Source organism: Triticum aestivum, chromosome 3A (assembly GCF_018294505.1).
Source record: "Triticum aestivum cultivar Chinese Spring chromosome 3A, IWGSC CS RefSeq v2.1, whole genome shotgun sequence".
In the NCBI taxonomy this organism is placed as follows: domain Eukaryota; kingdom Viridiplantae; phylum Streptophyta; class Magnoliopsida; order Poales; family Poaceae; genus Triticum; species Triticum aestivum.
Window position 1 is genome coordinate 596,200,503 of NC_057800.1, and position 20,267 is coordinate 596,220,769.

Consider the following 20,267-nt stretch of genomic DNA (forward strand, 5'->3'; position numbering starts at 1 on the left):
GAAAACTTCACAACACAAAACTAAAGTAGAAAATCTCATGAGCTCCGTTAGCGAAAGAAAACAAAAGACAACTTCAAGGTACTGTAATGAACTCATTCTTTATTTATATGGGTGTTATACCTACTGTATTCCAACTTCTCTATGGTTTATAAACTATTTTATTAGCCATAGATTCATCAAAATAAGCAAACAACACACAAAAAACAGAATCTGTCAAAAACAGAACAGTCTGTAGTAATCTGTAGCTAGAGCAAGATCTGGAACCCCAAAATTCTAAAATAAATTTATGTACGTGAGGAATTTATCTATTAATCATATGCAAAAAGAATTAACTAAATAACACTCTCCTAATAAAAATGACAGCAGTTCTCGTGAGTGCTAAAGTTTCTGTTTTTTACAGCAAGTTCAGCAAGACTTTCCCCAAGTCTTCCCAACGGTTCTACTTGGCACAAACACTAATTAAACACAAAAAACACAACCAAAACAGAGGCTAAATAATTTATTTATTGAATAACATCAAGGAATAATATTGGGTTGTCTCCCAACAAGCGCTTTTCTTTAAAGCCTTATAGCTAGGCATTGATAATTTTAATGATGCTCACATGAAAGACAAGAATTGAAGCACAAAAGGAGCATCATAAAGCATGTGACAAACACATATAAGTCTAACATACTTCCTATGCATAGGCATCTTATAGGCAAACAAATTATCAAGGCAAGCAAAAACTAGCATATGCAAGGAAGCGGAGAGAAACAATAGCAATCTCAACATAACGAGAGGTAATTTAGTAACATGAAAATTTCTACAACCATATTTTCCTCTCTCATAATAATTACATGTAGGATCATAATAAAATTCAACAAAATAGCTATCACATAAAATATTTTCAACACGATCCACATGCATGGAAAGTTGACACTCTTCCAAAATAGTGGGATTAACATTAACTAAAGTCATGACCTTTCCAAACCCACTTTTATCAAAGATTTCATAAGATTGAACATTTTCCAAATATGTTGGATCTAAAGTTGACACTCTTCCAAACCCACTTTCAATATTATTGCAAACATTATAATCAATCTCATATTCATCATGGGGTTTAAATAAATTTTCAAGATCAAAAGAAGAATCACCCCAATCATGATCATTGCAACAAGTAGAGAACATAGCAAAACTAGCATCCCCACGCTTAGGGTTTTGCATATTATTAGCACAATTGACATTAATAGATTTTATAATAGCGTCATTGCAATCATGCTTTTTATTCAAATATCTATCGTGAATTACTTCATAAAATACTTCATCGCAATTTTCAGATTCACGAATTTCAAGCAAAACCTCATAAAGATAATCTAGTGCACAAAACTGACTAGCAATTGGTTCATCATAATTGGATCTCTTAAAAAGATTAGCAAGTGGATGAGGATCCATAGACGTTAGGTTCTCTGTTTAGTAATAAATAAACAACTATTCCAACCATACGTGCAAACAAGAAGCAAGCGGGCAAAAGGAGGCAAATAGAGAGGGAGAGGGAGGATAGAGAGAGAGGGCGAATAAAACAGCAAGGGCGAAGTGGGGGAGAGGAAAATGAGAGGAAAATGGCAGATAATGTCATGCGGGAGATAGGGATTGTGATGGGTACTTGGTATGTTGACTTTTGCGCAGACTCCCCGGCAATGGCGCCAGGAATTCTTCTTGCTACCTTTTGAGCACTGTGTTGGATTTCCCCGAAGAGGAGAGGATGATGCAGCAAAGTAGCGTAAGTATTTCCCTTAGTTTTTGAGAACCAAGGTATCAATCCAGTAGGAGGCTACACGCGAGTCCCTCGCACCTACACAAAAACAATAGCTCAACGCAACCAACGCGCTTAGGGGTTGTTAATCCCTTCACGGTCACATATGAAAGTGAGATCTGATAGAGATGATAAATAATATTTTTGGTATTTTTGGTATAGAGATGCAAAGTAAAAAGTAAAAGCAAAGTAAAAGCAAAGCAATAATAAAGTGATGGAGATTGATATGATGAGAAAGAGACCCGGGGGCCATAGGTTTCACTAGTGGCTTCTCTCAAGAGCATAAGTATTCTACGGTGGGTGAACAAATTACTGTTGAGCAATTGACAGAATTGAGCATAGTTATGAGAATATCTAAATATGATCATGTATATAGGCATCACGTCCGAGACAAGTAGACCGACTCCTGCCTGCATCTACTACTATTACTCCACTCATCGACCGCTATCCAGCATGCATCTAGAGTATTAAGTTAAAAACAGAGTAACGCCTTAAACAACATGACATGATGTAGAGGGATAGTTTCATGCAATATGATAAAAAACCCATCTTGTTATCCTTGATGGCAACAATACAATACATGTCTTGCTGTGTTGGGGAACATTGCAGAAAACAAAAAAATTCCTACGGTTTCACCAAGATCCATCTAGGAGTTCATCTAGCAACGAGTGATTATATGCATGTACGTACCTTGTAGATCGCGAGCGGAAGCGTTCAAGGAACGGAGATGATGTAGTCGAACACGACGTGATTCAAATCACCGATGATCTTTGCACCGAACGGACGGTGCCTCCGTGTTCAACACACGTACGGAACGAATGACGTCTCCTCCTTTCTTGATCCAGCAAGGGGGGAGGGGAGGTTGATGAAGATCCAGCAGCACGACGGCGTGGTGGTGGATGTAGGGCGTCACAGTAGCAGGGCTTCGCCTATACTACGAGAGAGAGACGTAACGGGGAGAGAGGGAAGCACCAAAGGCTGAGGTATGAAATCCCTCCTCTCCCCCACTATATATAGGAGGGCCAAGGGGGGTTGGTGCGCAGCCTAGGAGATCTAATCTCCTAGGTGCGGCTGCCAAGGGGAGGATTCCCTCCCCCCCAAGGCACCTAGAGGTGCCTTCCACCACTTGGACTCCTTCCCCATGGAAACCCTAGGCGCATGGGCCTAGTGGGGCTGGTGCCCTTGGCCCATGTAGGCCAAGGCGCACCCCCTACAGCCCATGTGGCCCCCCGGGACAGGTGGCCCCACCCGGTGGGCCCCCGGGACCCCTCCGGTGGTCCCGGTACAATACCGATAACCCCGAAACTTGTCCCGATGGCCGAAACAGCACTTCCTATATATAATTCTTTACCTCCGGACCATTCCGGAACTCCTCGTGACGTCCGGGATCTCATCCGGGACTCCGAACAACATTCGGGTTTACTGCATATACATATCTTCATAACCCTAGCGTCACCGAACCTTAAGTGTGTAGACCCTACGGGTTCGGGAGACAAGCAGACATGACTGAGACGACTCTCCAGTCAATAACCAACAGCGGGATCTGGATACCCATGTTGGCTCCCACATGCTCCACGATGATCTCATCGGATGAACCACGATGTCGAGGATTAATCAACCCCGTATACAATTCCCTTTGTCAATCGGTATGTTACTTGCCCGAGACTCGATCGTCGGTATCCCAATACCTTGTTCAATCTCGTTACCGGCAAGTCACTTTACTCGTACCGCAATGCATGATCCCGTGACCAGACACTTGGTCACTTTGAGCTCATAATGATGATGCATTACCGAGTGGGCCCAGTGATACCTCTCCGTTATCCGGAGTGACAAATCCCAGTCTCGATCCGTGTCAACCCAACAGACACTTTCGGAAATACCTGTAGTGCACCTTTATAGTCACCCAGTTACGTTGTGACGTTTGATACACCCAAAGCACTCCTACGGTATCCGGGAGTTACACGATCTCATGGTCAAAGGAAAAGATACTTGACATTGGAAAAGCTCTAGCAAACGAACTACACGATCTTTGTACTATGCTTAGGATTGGGTCTTGTCCATCACATCATTCTCCTAATGATGTGATCCTGTTATCAATGACATCCAATGTCCATAGCCAGGAAATCATGACTATCTGTTGATCAACGAGCTAGTCAACTAGAGGCTTACTAGGGACATATTATGGTCTATGTATTCACACGTGTATTACGATTTCCGGATAATACAGTTATAGCATGAATAAAGACAATTATCATGAACAAAGAAATATAATAATAGTGCTTTTATTATTGCCTCTAGGGCATATTTCCAACAGTCTCCCACTTGCACTAGAGTCAATAATCTAGTTACATTGTGATGAATCGAACACCCATGGAATTCTGGTGTTGATCATGTTTTGCCCTAGGGAGAGGTTTAGTCAACGGATCTGCTATATTCAGGTCCGTATGTATTTTACAAATCTCTATGTCTCCATCTTGAACATTTTCACGAATGGAGTTGAAGCGACGCTTGATGTGCCTTGTCTTCTTGTGAAATCTGGGCTCCTTGGCAAGTGCAATAGCTCCAGTGTTGTCACAAAAGAGTTTGATTGGCCCCGACGCAATGGGTATGACTCCTAGGTCGGCGATGAACTCCTTCACCCATATTGCTTCATGTGCTGCCTCCGAGGCTGCCATGTACTCCGCCTCACATGTAGATCCCGCCACGACGCTCTGTTTGCAGCTGCACCAGCTCACTGCTCCACCATTCAACATATACACGTATCCGGTTTGTGACTTAGAGTCATCCAGATCTGTGTCGAAGCTAGCGTCGACGTAACCCTTTACGACGAGCTCTTCGTCACCTCCATAAACGAGAAACATTTCCTTAGTCCTTTTTAGGTACTTCAGGATATTCTTGACCGCTGTCCAGTGTTCCTTGCCGGGATTACTTTGGTACCTTCCTACCAAACTTACGGCAAGGTTTACATCAGGTCTGGTACACAGCATGGCATACATAATAGAACCTATGGCTGATGCATAGGGGATGACGCTCATCTCTTCTATATCTTCTGCCGTGGTCGGACATTGAGCTGAGCTCAATTTCACACCTTGCAAAACAGGCAAGAACCCTTTCTTGGACTGATCCATTTTGAACTTCTTCAAAATCTTATCAAGGTATGTGCTTTGTGAAAGACCTATGAGGCGTCTTGATCTATCCCTATAGATCTTGATGCCCAATATATAAGCAGCTTCTCCAAGGTCCTTCATTGAAAAACTCTTATTCAAGTAGGCCTTGATGCTGTCCAAGAGTTCTATATCATTTCCCATCAAAAGTATGTCATCTACATATAATATGAGAAATGCTACAGAGCTCCCACTCACTTTCTTGTAAACGCAGGCTTCTCCATAAGTCTGCGTAAACCCAAACGCTTTGATCATCTCATCAAAGCGAATGTTCCAACTCCGAGATGCTTGCACCAGCCATAATCGAGCGTTGGAGCTTGCACACCTTGTTAGCATTCTTAGGATCGACAAAACCTTCCGGCTGCATCATATACAATTCTTCCTTAAGGAAACCATTAAGGAATGCCGTTTTGACGTCCATTTGCCATATCTCATAATCGTAGAATGCGGCAATTGCTAACATGATTCGGACGGACTTCAGCTTCGCTACCGGTGAGAAAGTCTCATCGTAGTCAACCCCTTGAACTTGTCGATAACCCTTAGCGACAAGCCGAGCTTTATAGATGGTCACATTACCATCCGCGTCTGTCTTCTTCTTAAAGATCCATTTATTTTCTATGGCTCGCCGTTCAACGGGCAAGTCAGTCAAAGTCCATACTTCGTTTTCATACATGGATCCTATCTCGGATTTCATGGCTTCTAGCCATTTGTCGGAATCCGGGCCCGCCATCGCTTCTTCATAGTTCGAAGGTTCACTGTTGTCCAACAACATGATTTCCAAGACAGGGTTGCCGTACCATTCTGGTGCGGAACGTGTCCTTGTGGACCTTCGAATTTCAGTAGGAGCTTGATCAGAAGTATCTTGATCATTAATAACTTCCTCTCTAGTCGGTGCAGGTGCCTCAGGAACATTTTCTTGAGTTGCGCCATTTACCGGTTCAAGAGGCAATACTTCATCAAGTTCTACTTTCCTCCCACTTACTTCTTTCGAGAGAAACTCTTTCTCTAGAAAGGATCCATTCCTGGCAACAAAGATCTTGCCTTCGGATCTGAGGTAGAAGGTATACCCATAAGTTTCTTTAGGGTATCCTATGAAGACGCATTTTTCCGACTTGGGTTCGAGCTTTTCAGGTTGAAGTTTCTTGACATAAGCATCGCATCCCCAAACTTTTAGAAACGACAGCTTAGGTTTCTTCCCAAACCATAATTCATACGGTGTCGTCTCAACGGATTTCGACGGAGCCCTATTTAAAGTGAATGCGGCAGTCTCTAAAGCATAGCCCCAAAAGGATAGCGGTAAATCGGTAAGAGACATCATAGATCGCACCATATCTAATAGAGTGCGATTACGACGTTCGGACACACCATTACGCTGAGGTGTTCCAGGCGGCGTGAGTTGTGAAACTATTCCACATTTTCTTAAGTGTGTGCCAAATTCGTGACTCAAGTATTCTCCTCCACGATCTGATCGTAGAAACTTGATTTTCCTGTCACGTTGATTTTCAACCTCACTCTGAAATTCCTTGAACTTTTCAAAGGTTTCAGACTTGTGTTTCATTAAGTAGACATACCCATATCTACTCAAGTCATCAGTGAGGGTGAGAACATAACGATAGCCACCGCGAGCCTCAACACTCATTGGACCGCACACATCAGTATGTATGATTTCCAATAAGTTGGTTGCTCGCTCCATTGTTCCTGAGAACGGAGTCTTGGTCATTTTTCCCATGAGGCATGGTTCGCACGTGTCAAATGATTCATAATCAAGAGACTCTAAAAGTCCATCTGCATGGAGCTTCTTCATGCGTTTGACACCTATGTGACCAAGGCGGCAGTGCCACAAGTATGTGGGACTATCGTTATCAACTTTACATCTTTTGGTACTCACACTATGAACATGTGTAGTAATACGCTCGAGATTCATTAAGAATAAACCATTGACTATCGGAGCATGACCATAAAACATATCTCTCATATAAATAGAACAACCATTATTCTCAGATTTAAATGAGTAGCCATCTCGTATTAAACGAGATCCTGATACAATGTTCATGCTCAAACTTGGCACTAAATAACAATTATTGAGGTTTATAACTAATCCCGTAGGTAAATGTAGAGGTAGCGTGCCGACGGCGATCACATCGACCTTGGAACCATTCCCGACGCGCATCGTCACCTCGTCCCTCTCCAGTTTTCGTTTATTCCGCAGCTCCTGCGGTGAGTTACAAATATGAGCAACGGCACCGGTATCAAATACCCAGGAGTTACTACGAGTACTGGTAAGGTACACATCAATTACATGTATATCAAATATACCTTTGGTGTTGCCGGCCTTCTTGTCCGCTAAGTATTTGGGGCAGTTCCGCTTCCAGTGACCCTTCCCTTTGCAATAAAAGCACTCTGTCTCAGGCTTGGGTCCATTCTTTGACTTCTTCCCGACAGCTTGCTTGCCGGGCGCAGCAACTTCCTTGCCGTCCTTCTTGAAGTTCTTTTTACCCTTGCCCTTCTTGAACTTAGTGGTTTTATTCATCATCAACACTTGATGTTCCTTCTTGACTTCTACCTCTGCTGATTTCAGCATTGCAAATACTTCAGGAATGGTCTTTACCATCCCCTGCATATTGAAGTTCATCACAAAGCTCTTGTAGCTTGGTGGAAGCGACTGGAGGATTCTGTCAATGACCGCGTCATCCGGGAGATTAACTCCCAGCTGAGTCAAGCGGTTATGAAACCCAGACATAGTGAGTATGTGCTCACTGACAGAACTATTTTCCTCCATCTTACAGCTGAAGAACTTATCGGAGACTTCATATCTCTCGATCCGGGCATGAGCTTGAAAAACCATTTTTAGCTCTTCGAACATCTCATATGCTCCATGTCTCTCAAAACGCTTTTGGAGCCCCGGCTCTAAGCTGTAAAGCATGCCGCACTGAACGAGGGAGTAGTCATCAGTACGTGTCTGCCAAGCGTTCATAGCGTCTTGGTTCTGTGGGACGGGTGGATCACCTAGCGGTGCTTGTAGGACATAATCTTTCTTGGCAGCTATGAGGATGATCCTCAGGTTCCGGACCCAGTCCGTATAGTTGCTGCCATCGTCTTTCAGCTTGGTTTTCTCTAGGAACGCGTTGAAATTGAATACAACGTTGGCCATTTGATCTACAAGACATATTGTAAAGATTTTAGACTAAGTTCATGATAATTAAGTTCATCTAATCAAATTATTAATGAACTCCCACTCAGATTAGACATCCCTCTAGTCATCTAAGTGTTACACGATCCGAGTCGACTAGGCCATGTCCGATTAACACGTGAGACGGACTAGTCATCGCCGGTGAACATCTTCATGTTGATCGTATCTTCCATACGACTCGTGTTCGACCTTTCGGTCTCTGTGTTCCGAGGCCATGTCTTCACATGCTAGGCTCGTCAAGTTAACCCTAAGTGTTTTTGCATGTGTAAAACTTCTTACACCCGTTGTATGTGAACGTAAGGATCTATCACACCCGATTAACACGTGGTGCTTCGAAACGACGAACTGTAGCAACGGTGCACAGTTAGGGGAGAACACTTCTTGAAATTGTTGTAAGGGATCATCTTATTCACTACCGTCGTTCTAAGTAAACAAGATGCAAAACATGATAAACATCACATGCAATCAAATAATAATAGTGACATGATATGGCCAATATCACATAGCTCCTTTGATCTCCATCTTGGGGCTCCATGATCATCCTTTCACCGTCATACTCATCGACATGTAAGTTGTGATTCCTATTACAATAGCATGAACATCTCATACATCACATATAGATCATTCATCATTCATCACAACTTTGGCCATATCACATCACATAGCATACCCTGCAAAAACAAGTTAGACGTTCTCTAATTGTTGTTTGCATGTTTTACGTGGCTGCCATGGGTTTCTAGCAAGAACGTTTCTTACCTACGCAAAGACCACAACGTGATATGCCAATTGCTATTTACCCTTCATAAGGACCCTTTTCATCGAATCCGATCCGACTAAAGTAGGAGAGACAGACACCCGCTGGCCACCTTATGCAACTAGTGCATGTCAGTCGGTGGAACCTGTCTCACGTAAGAGTACGTGTAAGGTCGGTCCGGGCCGCTTCATCCCACGATGCCGCCGAATCAAGATAAGACTAGTAACGGCAAGCATATTGAACAAAATCAACGCCCACAACTACTTTGTGTTCTACTCGTGCAAGAGAACTACGCATAGACCTAGCTCATGATGCCACTGTTGGGGAACGTTGCAGAAAACAAAAATTTTCCTACGGTTTCACCAAGATCCATCTAGGAGTTCATCTAGCAACGAGTGATTAGATGCATCTACGTACCTTGTAGATCGCGAGCGGAAGCGTTCAAGGAACGGGGATGATGTAGTCGAACACGACGTGATTCAAATCACCGATGATCTTAGCACCGAACGGACGGTGCCTCCGCGTTCAACACACGTACGGAACGGATGACGTCTCCTCCTTTCTTGATCCAGCAAGGGGGGAGGGGAGGTTGATGAAGATCCAGCAGCACGACGGCGTGGTGGTGGATGCAGGGCGTCACAGTAGCAGGGCTTCGCCTATACTACGAGAGAGAGACGTAACGGGGAGAGAGGGAAGCACCAAAGGCTGAGGTATGAAATCCCTCCTCTCCCCCACTATATATAGGAGGGCCAAGGGGGGTTGGTGCGCAGCCTAGGAGATCTAATCTCCTAGGTGCGGCTGCCAAGGGGAGGATTCCCTCCCCCCCAAGGCACCTAGAGGTGCCTTCCACCACTTGGACTCCTTCCCCATGGAAACCCTAGGCGCATGGGCCTAGTGGGGCTGGTGCCCTTGGCCCATGTAGGCCAAGGCGCACCCCCTACAGCCCATGTGGCCCCCCGGGACAGGTGGCCCCACCCGGTGGGCCCCCGGGACCCCTCCGGTGGTCCCGGTACAATACCGATAACCCCGAAACTTGTCCCGATGGCCGAAACAGCACTTCCTATATATAATTCTTTACCTCCGGACCATTCCGGAACTCCTCGTGACGTCCGGGATCTCATCCGGGACTCCGAACAACATTCGGGTTTACTGCATATACATATCTTCATAACCCTAGCGTCACCGAACCTTAAGTGTGTAGACCCTACGGGTTCGGGAGACAAGCAGACATGACTGAGACGACTCTCCAGTCAATAACCAACAGCGGGATCTGGATACCCATGTTGGCTCCCACATGCTCCACGATGATCTCATCGGATGAACCACGATGTCGAGGATTAATCAACCCCGTATACAATTCCCTTTGTCAATCGGTATGTTACTTGCCCGAGACTCGATCGTCGGTATCCCAATACCTTGTTCAATCTCGTTACCGGCAAGTCACTTTACTCGTACCGCAATGCATGATCCCGTGACCAGACACTTGGTCACTTTGAGCTCATAATGATGATGCATTACCGAGTGGGCCCAGTGATACCTCTCCGTTATCCGGAGTGACAAATCCCAGTCTCGATCCGTGTCAACCCAACAGACACTTTCGGAAATACCTGTAGTGCACCTTTATAGTCACCCAGTTACGTTGTGACGTTTGATACACCCAAAGCACTCCTACGGTATCCGGGAGTTACACGATCTCATGGTCAAAGGAAAAGATACTTGACATTGGAAAAGCTCTAGCAAACGAACTACACGATCTTTGTACTATGCTTAGGATTGGGTCTTGTCCATCACATCATTCTCCTAATGATGTGATCCCGTTATCAATGACATCCAATGTCCATAGCCAGGAAATAATGACTATCTGTTGATCAACGAGCTAGTCAACTAGAGGCTTACTAGGGACATATTATGGTCTATGTATTCACACGTGTATTACGATTTCCGGATAATACAGTTATAGCATGAATAAAGACAATTATCATGAACAAAGAAATATAATAATAATGCTTTTATTATTGCCTCTAGGGCATATTTCCAACATGCTGCCCCTTCTGTCACCTGGAAAGCACTTCTCCCAAGGCAAGAACAACCAATCTAGTAGGCCAAACCAAACTGATAATTCGAAGATACTTGCAAAGGTAACCAATCATACATAAAATAATTCAGAGAAGATTCAAATATTATTCATAGATAGACTGGATCATAAACCCACAATTCATTGGTCTCAACAAACACACCGCAAAAAGAAGATTTCATCGAATAGATCTCCACGAGAGAGGGGGAGAACATTGTATTGAGATCCAAAAAGAGAGAAGAAGCCATCTAGCTACTAACTATGGACCCGTAGGTCTGAAGTAAACTACTCACACTTCATCGGAGAGGCTTGGATGATGATGTAGAAGCCCTCCGTGATCGATGCCCCCTCTAGTGGAGCTCCGGAACAGGCCCCAGGATGGGATCTCGTGGATACAGAAAGTTGTGGCGGTGGAATTAGGTTTTTGGCTCCGTATCTGATCGTTTGGGGGTACGTGGATATATATAGGAGGAAGAAGTACGTCGGTGGAGCAACAGGGGGCCCACGAGGGTGGAGGGCGTTCCTGGGGGGGGCAGGCGCGCCCCCTACATTGTGGCCTCCTGTTAATTGGCTTGACGTAGGGTCCAAGTCTCCTCATTTGTATTCGGTGAGAAAATCACGTTCCCCAAGGTTTCATTCTGTTTGGACTCCGTTTGATATTCCTTTTCTTTGAAACCCTAAAACAGGCAAAAAACAACAATTCTGGGTTGGGCCTCCGGTTAATTGGTTAGTCCCAAAAATAATATATAAGTGGATAATAAAGCCCAATAATGTCCAAAACAGTAGATAATATAGCATGGAGAAATCAAAAATTATAGATACGTTGGAGACGTATCATGTCCGGACACTTACGACTTCGCCAGGGGCTTGTCCCTGGGTAGCCACTCGTCGCCGCTATCAGCGGCCGTCGTGGCGCAGTCCGGAGGGAGGGTCCTTCCCTTCTTGGACCCTTCGGCTTCCCCGGATGGGTCGGCCTTCCTTTTCTTGTCTCCCCCGGCTGGGGGGGAGAACTTTTCTCCTCCTCCTCGTTTCCGTGGGAGGAGTGCGCGTGGAGTCATCGGACGATGAGTCCGATACAACCTTGCGCCGGAGACACTTTCGGGTCCCCGTGGCCTTCTTCTTGGCCTTCTTTGCCGGCACCTCGTAAGGTGCCGGAGTCAGCATCTTCTTTAGAAGAGCGTCTGCAGGATCCTCGGGGAGGGGGTTGGGCAATCAAGCTGCTTCGCTGTCTCTATCCAGTCCTGTTAATGACATGGAAGCTTAGATCCTGCACATAACTAAACCGGGGCAAATAAATACCCTGAGAGATATAAAAAGCCTACCGGATGGGCGTGGCGCTTTGCGCTGAGTCCGCGGTCCTTGGTGAGTGAGGGAGGAATCTCGGCGCTCTTGAACAACACCCTCCAGACGTCCTCGTGCGTCGTGTCATAGAGCTCTTGCAGCGTCTGGTGCTTGGCCGAGTCAAACTCCCATAAATCAAATGCCCGTCGTTGACACGTAAGGATCCGGCAGAAGAGCATAACTTGGACCACGTTGACAAGCTTGATTTTCTTGTTCATCATGTTCTGGATGCAGGTATGGTGTCCGGTCAGCTCTACCGAAGAACCCCGGGACAGACCCTTCTCTTTCCAGGAGGTGAGCCGCGTGGGGACTCTGGATCGAAATTTGGGGGCCGCCACCCAGTTGGAGTCGCGCGGCTCGGTGATGTAGAACCACCCTGATTGCCACCCCTTTATGGTCTCCACATAGGATCCCTCGAGCCTGGTGACGTTAGGCATCTCCCCACCATGGCGCCTCCGCACTCTGCCTGCTGGCCGACCACCACCTTCGGTTTGACATTAAAAGTTTTCAGCCACATGCCGAAATGGGGCTTGATGCGGAGGAAGGCCTCGCAGACGACGATAAACACCGAGATGTTGAGGATGAAATTGGGGGCCAGGTCGTGAAAATCTAGTCCGTAGTAGAACATGAGTCCACGGACGAACGGGTGGAGAGGAAATCCCAGTCCATGGATGAAGTGGGTAAGAAAAACAACCCTCTCATGGGTTCGGGCGTAGGGATGATCTGCCCTGCATCTGGCAGCCAGTGCACGATGTTCGCGGCCAGATATCCGGCTTCCCATGACTTTTTGATGTTCTCCTCCGTGACGAAGGAGACCATCCACTTGCCTCCTGCTCCGGACATGCTTGGAGTGGTTTGAGAGGAAGAACGCGAGCTTGGGCGCTAGAGCTCGAGTGTGCGGGAATGGGTAAGCAAGGAAGAAGGCGTGGGTGAAAAGAGTAAATCCTTGTCCCTTTATAAGGGTGGAAGAGGCGATGTGTCTCCCCACTTGCCTGGTAAAACCGCTTATTCCCCAGGCGCCGTAATTGATGGCGCGGTTGCGTTACCCACGTCTGTATTGATGAGAATCCCGTAATAAGGGGAACACGATCTCTGCATTGACAAGACGTGTCAAGAAAACCGCCTCGCGATATGTGCGGTGCTGGTTGAGAAAAACGGTTTGAATAATGACCGGGCCGTGGCGTGATGTCATGCTGTCAAAACATGTCAGCAGATTAGATTTGTGGAAATATTATTCTCTCTACAGTGGTATGTGGAACTTATTTTTCAGGGCCGTACACTGTTCTTGTGTTTAAACTCTTCCATGGAGTATTCGGAGGAGGAACCCGCCTTGCAATGCTGAAGGCAATACTGCGCGTCGGACTCATCGTCATTGAAGCCTGGTTCAGGGGCTACTGAGGGAGTCCTGGATTAGGGGGTCTCCGGACAGCCGGACTATATCCTTTGGCTGGACTGTTGGACTACGAAGATACAAGATTGAAGACTTCGTCCCGTGTCCGGATGGGACTCTACTTGCCGTGGAAGGCAAGCTAGGCAATATGGATATGTATATCTCCTCCCTTGTAACCGACCTAGTGTAACCCTAGCCCCCTCCGGTGTCTATATAAACCGGAAGGTTTTAGTCCGTAGGACAACATACAATCATACCATAGGCTATCTTCTAGGGTTTAGCCTCTCTGATCTTGTGGTAGATCAACTCTTGTAATACTCATATCATCAAGAACAATCAAGCAGGGCGTAGGGTATTACCTCCATCAAGAGGGCCCGAACCTGGGTAAACATCATGCCTCCTGTTACCATCCGCCTTAGATGCACAGTTCAAGACCCCTACCCGAGATCCGCCGGTTTTGACACCGACAGCAGGACCTACAAAATAGAGCAGGTCCAACCAGATCGATCTACGGATCGCGAGGGCGTGCCCCGACGCGCGATGACGGCTATCTAGCCGGACGTAACAAGCATAATCACACCTAGGCTGAAAACCACAGACGGACTCCATCCGAGCTACGTCATGACCTGGCCGGATATAGAGGCGCGTGGTAAAAGGTAATGGTAGCAAAAGTAATATTTCTGGTGTTTTATAGTGATTATAACAATAGCAACGGAAAAGTAAATAAGCAAAGAACAATATATGGAAAGCTCGTAGGCAATGGATCGATGATAGAGAATTATGTCGGATGCGATCGATCATGTAACAGTCATAACCTAGGGTGACACAGAACTAGCTCCAGTTCATCAATGTAATGTAGGCATGTATTCCGAATATAGTCATACATGCTTATGGAAAGAACTTGCACGACATCTTTTGTCCTACCCTCCCGTGGCAGCGGGGTCCTATTGGTAACTAAGGGATATTAAGGCCTCCTTTTAATAGAGTACCGGACCAAAGCATTAACACATAGTGAATACATGAACTCCTCAAACTACGGTGATCACCAGGAGTGGTCCCGATTATTGTCACTTCGGGGTTGCCGGATCATAACACATAGTAGGTGACTATAGACTTGCAAGATAGGATCAAGAACTCTCATATATTGATGAAAACATAATAGGTTCAGATCTGAAATCATGGCACTCGGGCCCTAGTGAAAAGCATTAAGCATAGCAAAGTCATAGCAACATCAATCTCAGAACATAGTGGATACTAGGGATCAAACCCTAACAAAACTAACACGATTACATGATAAATCTCATCCAACCCATCACCGTCCAGCAAGCCTACGATGGAATTACTCACGCACGGCGGGGAGCATCATGAAATTGGTGATGCAGGAAGGTTGCTGATGACGATGGCGACGGATTCCCCTCTTTGGAGCCCCGAACGAACTCCAGATCAGCCCTCCCGAGAGAGTTTAGGGCTTGGCGGCGGCTCCATATCATAAAACGCAATGAATCCTTCTCCCTTATTTTTTCCTCCCCGAAAGTGAATATATGGAGTCAGGGTTGAGGTTGGCGGAGTGTCAGGGGGCCCACGAGGCAGGGCACGCGCCCAGGGGGTAGGGCGCGCCCACCACCCTCGTGGACAGGTGGAGGCCCCCTGATGTGGATCTTCCTTCCAGTAATTTTTATATATTCCAAAATAATTTTCTGTTGATTTTCAGGTCATTCCGAGAACTTTTATTTCTGCACAAAAATAACACCATGGCAATTCTGCTGAAAACAGCATCAGTCCGGGTTAATTCCATTCAAATCATGCGAGTTAGAGTCCAAAATAAGGGCAAAAATGTTTGGAAAAGTAGATACGACGGAGACGCATCAACTCCCCCAAGCTTAAACCTTTGCTTGTCCTCAAGCAATTCAGTTGATAAACTGAAAGTGATAAAGAAAAACTTTTACAAACTCTGTTTGCTCTTGTTGCTGTAAATATGTAAAGCCAACATTCAGGTTTTCAACAAAGATTATGAACTAACCATATTCATAATAACATTTAGGTCTCATGTTTACTCATATCAATGGCATAATCAACTAGCGAGCAATAATAATAAATCTCGGATGACAACACTTTCTCAAAACAATCATGATATGATATAACAAGATGGTATCTCGCTAGCCCTTACTAAGACCGCAAAACATAAATGCAGAGCACCTTTAAAGATCAAGTACTGACTAGACATTGTAATTCATGGTAAAAGAGATCCAGTCAAGTCATACTCAATGTAAACTAATAGTAATGGATGCAAATGACAGTGGTGCTCTCCAACTGGTGCTTTTTAATAAGAGCATGCTGACTCAACATAAAAATAAATAGATAGGCCCTTCGCAGATGGAAGCAGGGATTTGTAGAGGTGCCAGAGCTCGGTTTTTAAATAGATATGAACAATATTTTGAGCGGCATACTTTCATTGTAAAAATAACAACCGAGAGATCTCGATATCTTCCATGATACACACATTATAGGCGGTTCCCAAACAGAATGGTAAAGTTTATACTCCCTCTCCACCAACAAGCATCAATCCATGGCTTGCTCGAAACAACGAGTGCCTCCAACTAACAAGAGTTTCGGGGGAGTTTTGTTTGCAGTTATTTTTATTTGATTTGCATAAAGCATGGGACTGGGCATCCCGGTGACCAGCCCTTTTCTCGTGAGTGAGGAGCCGCGTCCACTCCTCTTGAGAATAACCCGCCTAGCATGGAAGATACAGACAACCCTAGTTGATACATGAGCTATTCGAGCATACAAAAACAGAATGTTTATTTGAAGGTTTAGAGTTTGGCACATGCAAATTTACTTGGAACGGCAGGTAGATACCGTATATAGGTAGGTATGGTGGACTCATATGGAACAACTTTGGGGTTTATGGAATTGGATGCACAAGCAGTATTCCCGCTTAGTACAGGTGAAGGCTAGAAAAAGACTAGGAAACGACCAGCTAGAGCGCGACAACAGTCATGAACATGCATTAAAATTAATCAACACAAAATGCAAGCATGAGTAGGATATAATGCACCATGAACATAAATATCATAGAGGCTATGTTGATTTTGTTTCAACTACATGCGTGAACATGTGCCAAGTCAAACCACTCGAATCGTTCAAAAGAGGATACCTGTAACGCCCTCGATGCGGCTATAGCTCCCACGTGTCGAGGCACGACTTAGAGTCATAACCGCATTGAAAGCAATGTCGCAAGTCAGGCAATCATTACAACATCCCATGTAATATATGATAAAAGGGGGAGATAACATAGTTGGCTTACACTCGCCACGTCACATCAGAGTACATAATTAACATCCATCAAACAAGCACTCATGGCCCGACTACGGCGCCAAAATAGAAAAGACCCCCAACATGCGACAAGGTCCTGAATCGATAACCCCAACTAGGCACCACTACTGATCATCCTGAAAAGACACATAGTAACGCTGAGAGTCCTCGTCGAACTCCCACTTGAGCTCGTAATCGTCACCTGGAGCGGAATCACCTGGACCTGCATCTGGAGTTGTAGTATCTGTGAGCCACAGGGACTCAGCAATCTCACACCCACGCGATCAAAACTATTTAAGCTCATGGGAATGGATAAGGCAAATATATGTGGAGCTGCAGCAAGCGACTAGCATATATGGTGGCTAACTTATACGCAAAAGAGAGCGAGAAGAGAAGGCGAAGCACGAGCGAGAAGCTAAAAGGAACATCCTGCGCAAGCATAACTCCAACACCGTGTCCACCTCCTGGACTCCGCCGAGAAGGGGGCCATCACGGTAACACACACGGTTGATTCATTTTAGTTAAGTTTAGTTCAAGTAATCTACAACCAGACATTAACAAATTCCCATCTGCCCATAACCGCGGGCACGGCTTTCGAAAGTTCAATCCCTGCAGGGGAGTCCCAACTTAGCCCATGACAAGCTCTCACGGTCAACGAAGGAATAGACCTCCTCCCAAGACGTTCCGATCAGACTCGGTATCTCGGTAACTCAAGACACTTCGACAGGTTAAAACAAGTCCAGCAACACCGCCCGAATGTGCCGACAAATCCCGATAGGAGCTGCACATATCTCTTTCTCAGGGCACACTCAGATTGTCTTAGGTACGGGTAGGCCAGCCCAGAGTTGCCCCTGGTAGCCACCGGTAGCTGACAGGTGGACCAACACTCAGAGGAGCACTGGCCCGGGGGGTAAAATAAGATGACCCTCGGGCTCCGGAAACCCAAGGGAAAAAGAGGCTAGGTGGCAAATGGTAAAACCAATGTTGGGTATTGCTGGAAAAGCTTTAATCAAGGCGAACTATCAAGGGGTTCCCATTATAACCCAACCGCGTAAGGGACGCACAATCCGGGAACATAACACCGATATGACGGAAACTAGGGCGGCAAGAGTGGAACAAAACACTAGGCGAGAGGCCGAGCCTTCCACCCTTTACCAAGTGTATAGATGCATTAAGATAACATAGCAATATAATGATATCCCAACAAGTAAATAAATGTTCCCACGAGGAACGACTCCAATCTTCACCTGCAACTAACAACGCTATAAGAAGGGCTGAGCAAAGCGGTAACATAGCCAATCAACGGTTTGCTAGGACAATGGTGGGTTAGGGGTTCAACATGGCAATTGGGAGGCTGACAAGCAAAAGGTAGGCATCGTAGCAGTGGCAAAGCAAAAGAGCGAGCAAACTAGCATAGCAAAGATAGTAGTGATTTCGAGGGTATGATCATCTTGCCTGCACAGTTGTCAGAGTTGACTGGATCCTCACAAGCAAACTCAACGGTCTCCTCGGTAGAGAACTCGTCTCCCGGATCTACCCAACAAGACAAACAAGCAACAAGGATACAATCAACCACGGGCAAGTCCAAGCAATATGATGAAATGACGATATGCTATGCGGGATGCGATGCGGGATGCAATATGCAAGATATGACAGGAAAAGCATGAACCTGGCATCAACTTGGGAAACCAAGTGTGCCACTGGATAGAGGGGATGAAATCGCTTGAAAACGATATAAATATCATAGGAATCGGAGCTACGGTTTAGAAATGGCAAGCGTTTTAAGATATGACACCGGTCTGCGATTTACAGCAAGTAGGCATCTAAATGCAACGAAATGAACATGCTACAGCCACCAAACATGAAAACAAAATACATGGCAGTGATGTACACAAGATGGTTGACAAAACACTAGCACTGATCCATAGGCAAATTCATCCAATAAGAGGTTCAAACAAGCATGGCTAGAACGCAAATGCAAAACAGATTTCAGACTTAGTGAAATTAACACTAGTCTGAAATTTCAGATCACGATGCTCTCTTCGGAGCAGCAAAACAACATGATAGAAAACCTGAACATGACAAGTAAGAACATGGCATGGAGCTACTCAACAAGCTTCACAAAACACCCAAAGTGACCTGGGGCCAAAAGGGTTCACAAAATACTCTACCGAGCTCACGAACATCGCTCGAACACAATCAGTTTTCAGACTTAGTGAAAACTGAGACATGCTGAAATTTAACTCACGAAGGCATGTAAACGAGCTCGATGCACTCACTACGGTGCAAGTCATGGCAAGGAAAGCATATAACCAGCAAGAAGGCACAAAGTGCTAGCTACACATGGCAAGAACAAAGGCATAGCATGCATGGAACACTAACGGTAGCATCGGCAAAATCGCAAACAAGTTGACGATCTGCCCAGATTAACAACGAAGCAAAAGTTGAGCTCGATTGAGTCAGCCTAGAGCACTCCACAAATGCCAACAAAGACATGGATGGATAGAGCATAACCTAAATATCAAAACTCCCTTACTGATCATCCTAGGCACGGATCATTAGGAAACAAGCTGGACATATGGCATCATGAACTAAAATATCCCAGACTTAGTGAAAATCACAAAGTCCCTGAAATCTGCAATCTCAGGTACCTCTCTTCGCAAGCTTGCACAAGACAACACACACATCCTAAAAATGCATGGGTGACACCTCTGGAAAGAAGACAAAATGCTTAACAATTCATCCCAAAGGGGCACAAGCATATCATGCACGAGTTAAACATAGCAAAAATGACAAAAGTGCATGATGAACTAACAGATCTGCAATTTAACTCACGAAGCCTCCTTCTAACAGCATTTTGGGTATCAAGATGACCTCAAATGCAAATGATGCAATGGAATGAAATGATATACATGTCGAGGCGAAGATTTTGATATATCATACGCCCAAAACGGATCTACGGTTGCGGAGATACAAGCAGTCAAAGAATGCATAAAAATCTGGGAGATTAGGGTTTCGGGGAGAGGTCAACCTAGCCCAGATCCAGATTTGGATCGGCACGCTTCCCGAGGCGGCGCCGGAGACACTGTTCGCCGGAGAGGAGAGGGACGCCGGGCTCCGGGAGGTCGCCGGAGAGGGGGCCGGGCGTGGAGGAGGCGGTCGCCGGGGACCGGATCCGGCGACCCGGGGCGGCGCGTGGCGGCGGAGGGCGCCGGACGGGGCGGCGCCGGGCGAGGAGGCCGGCTC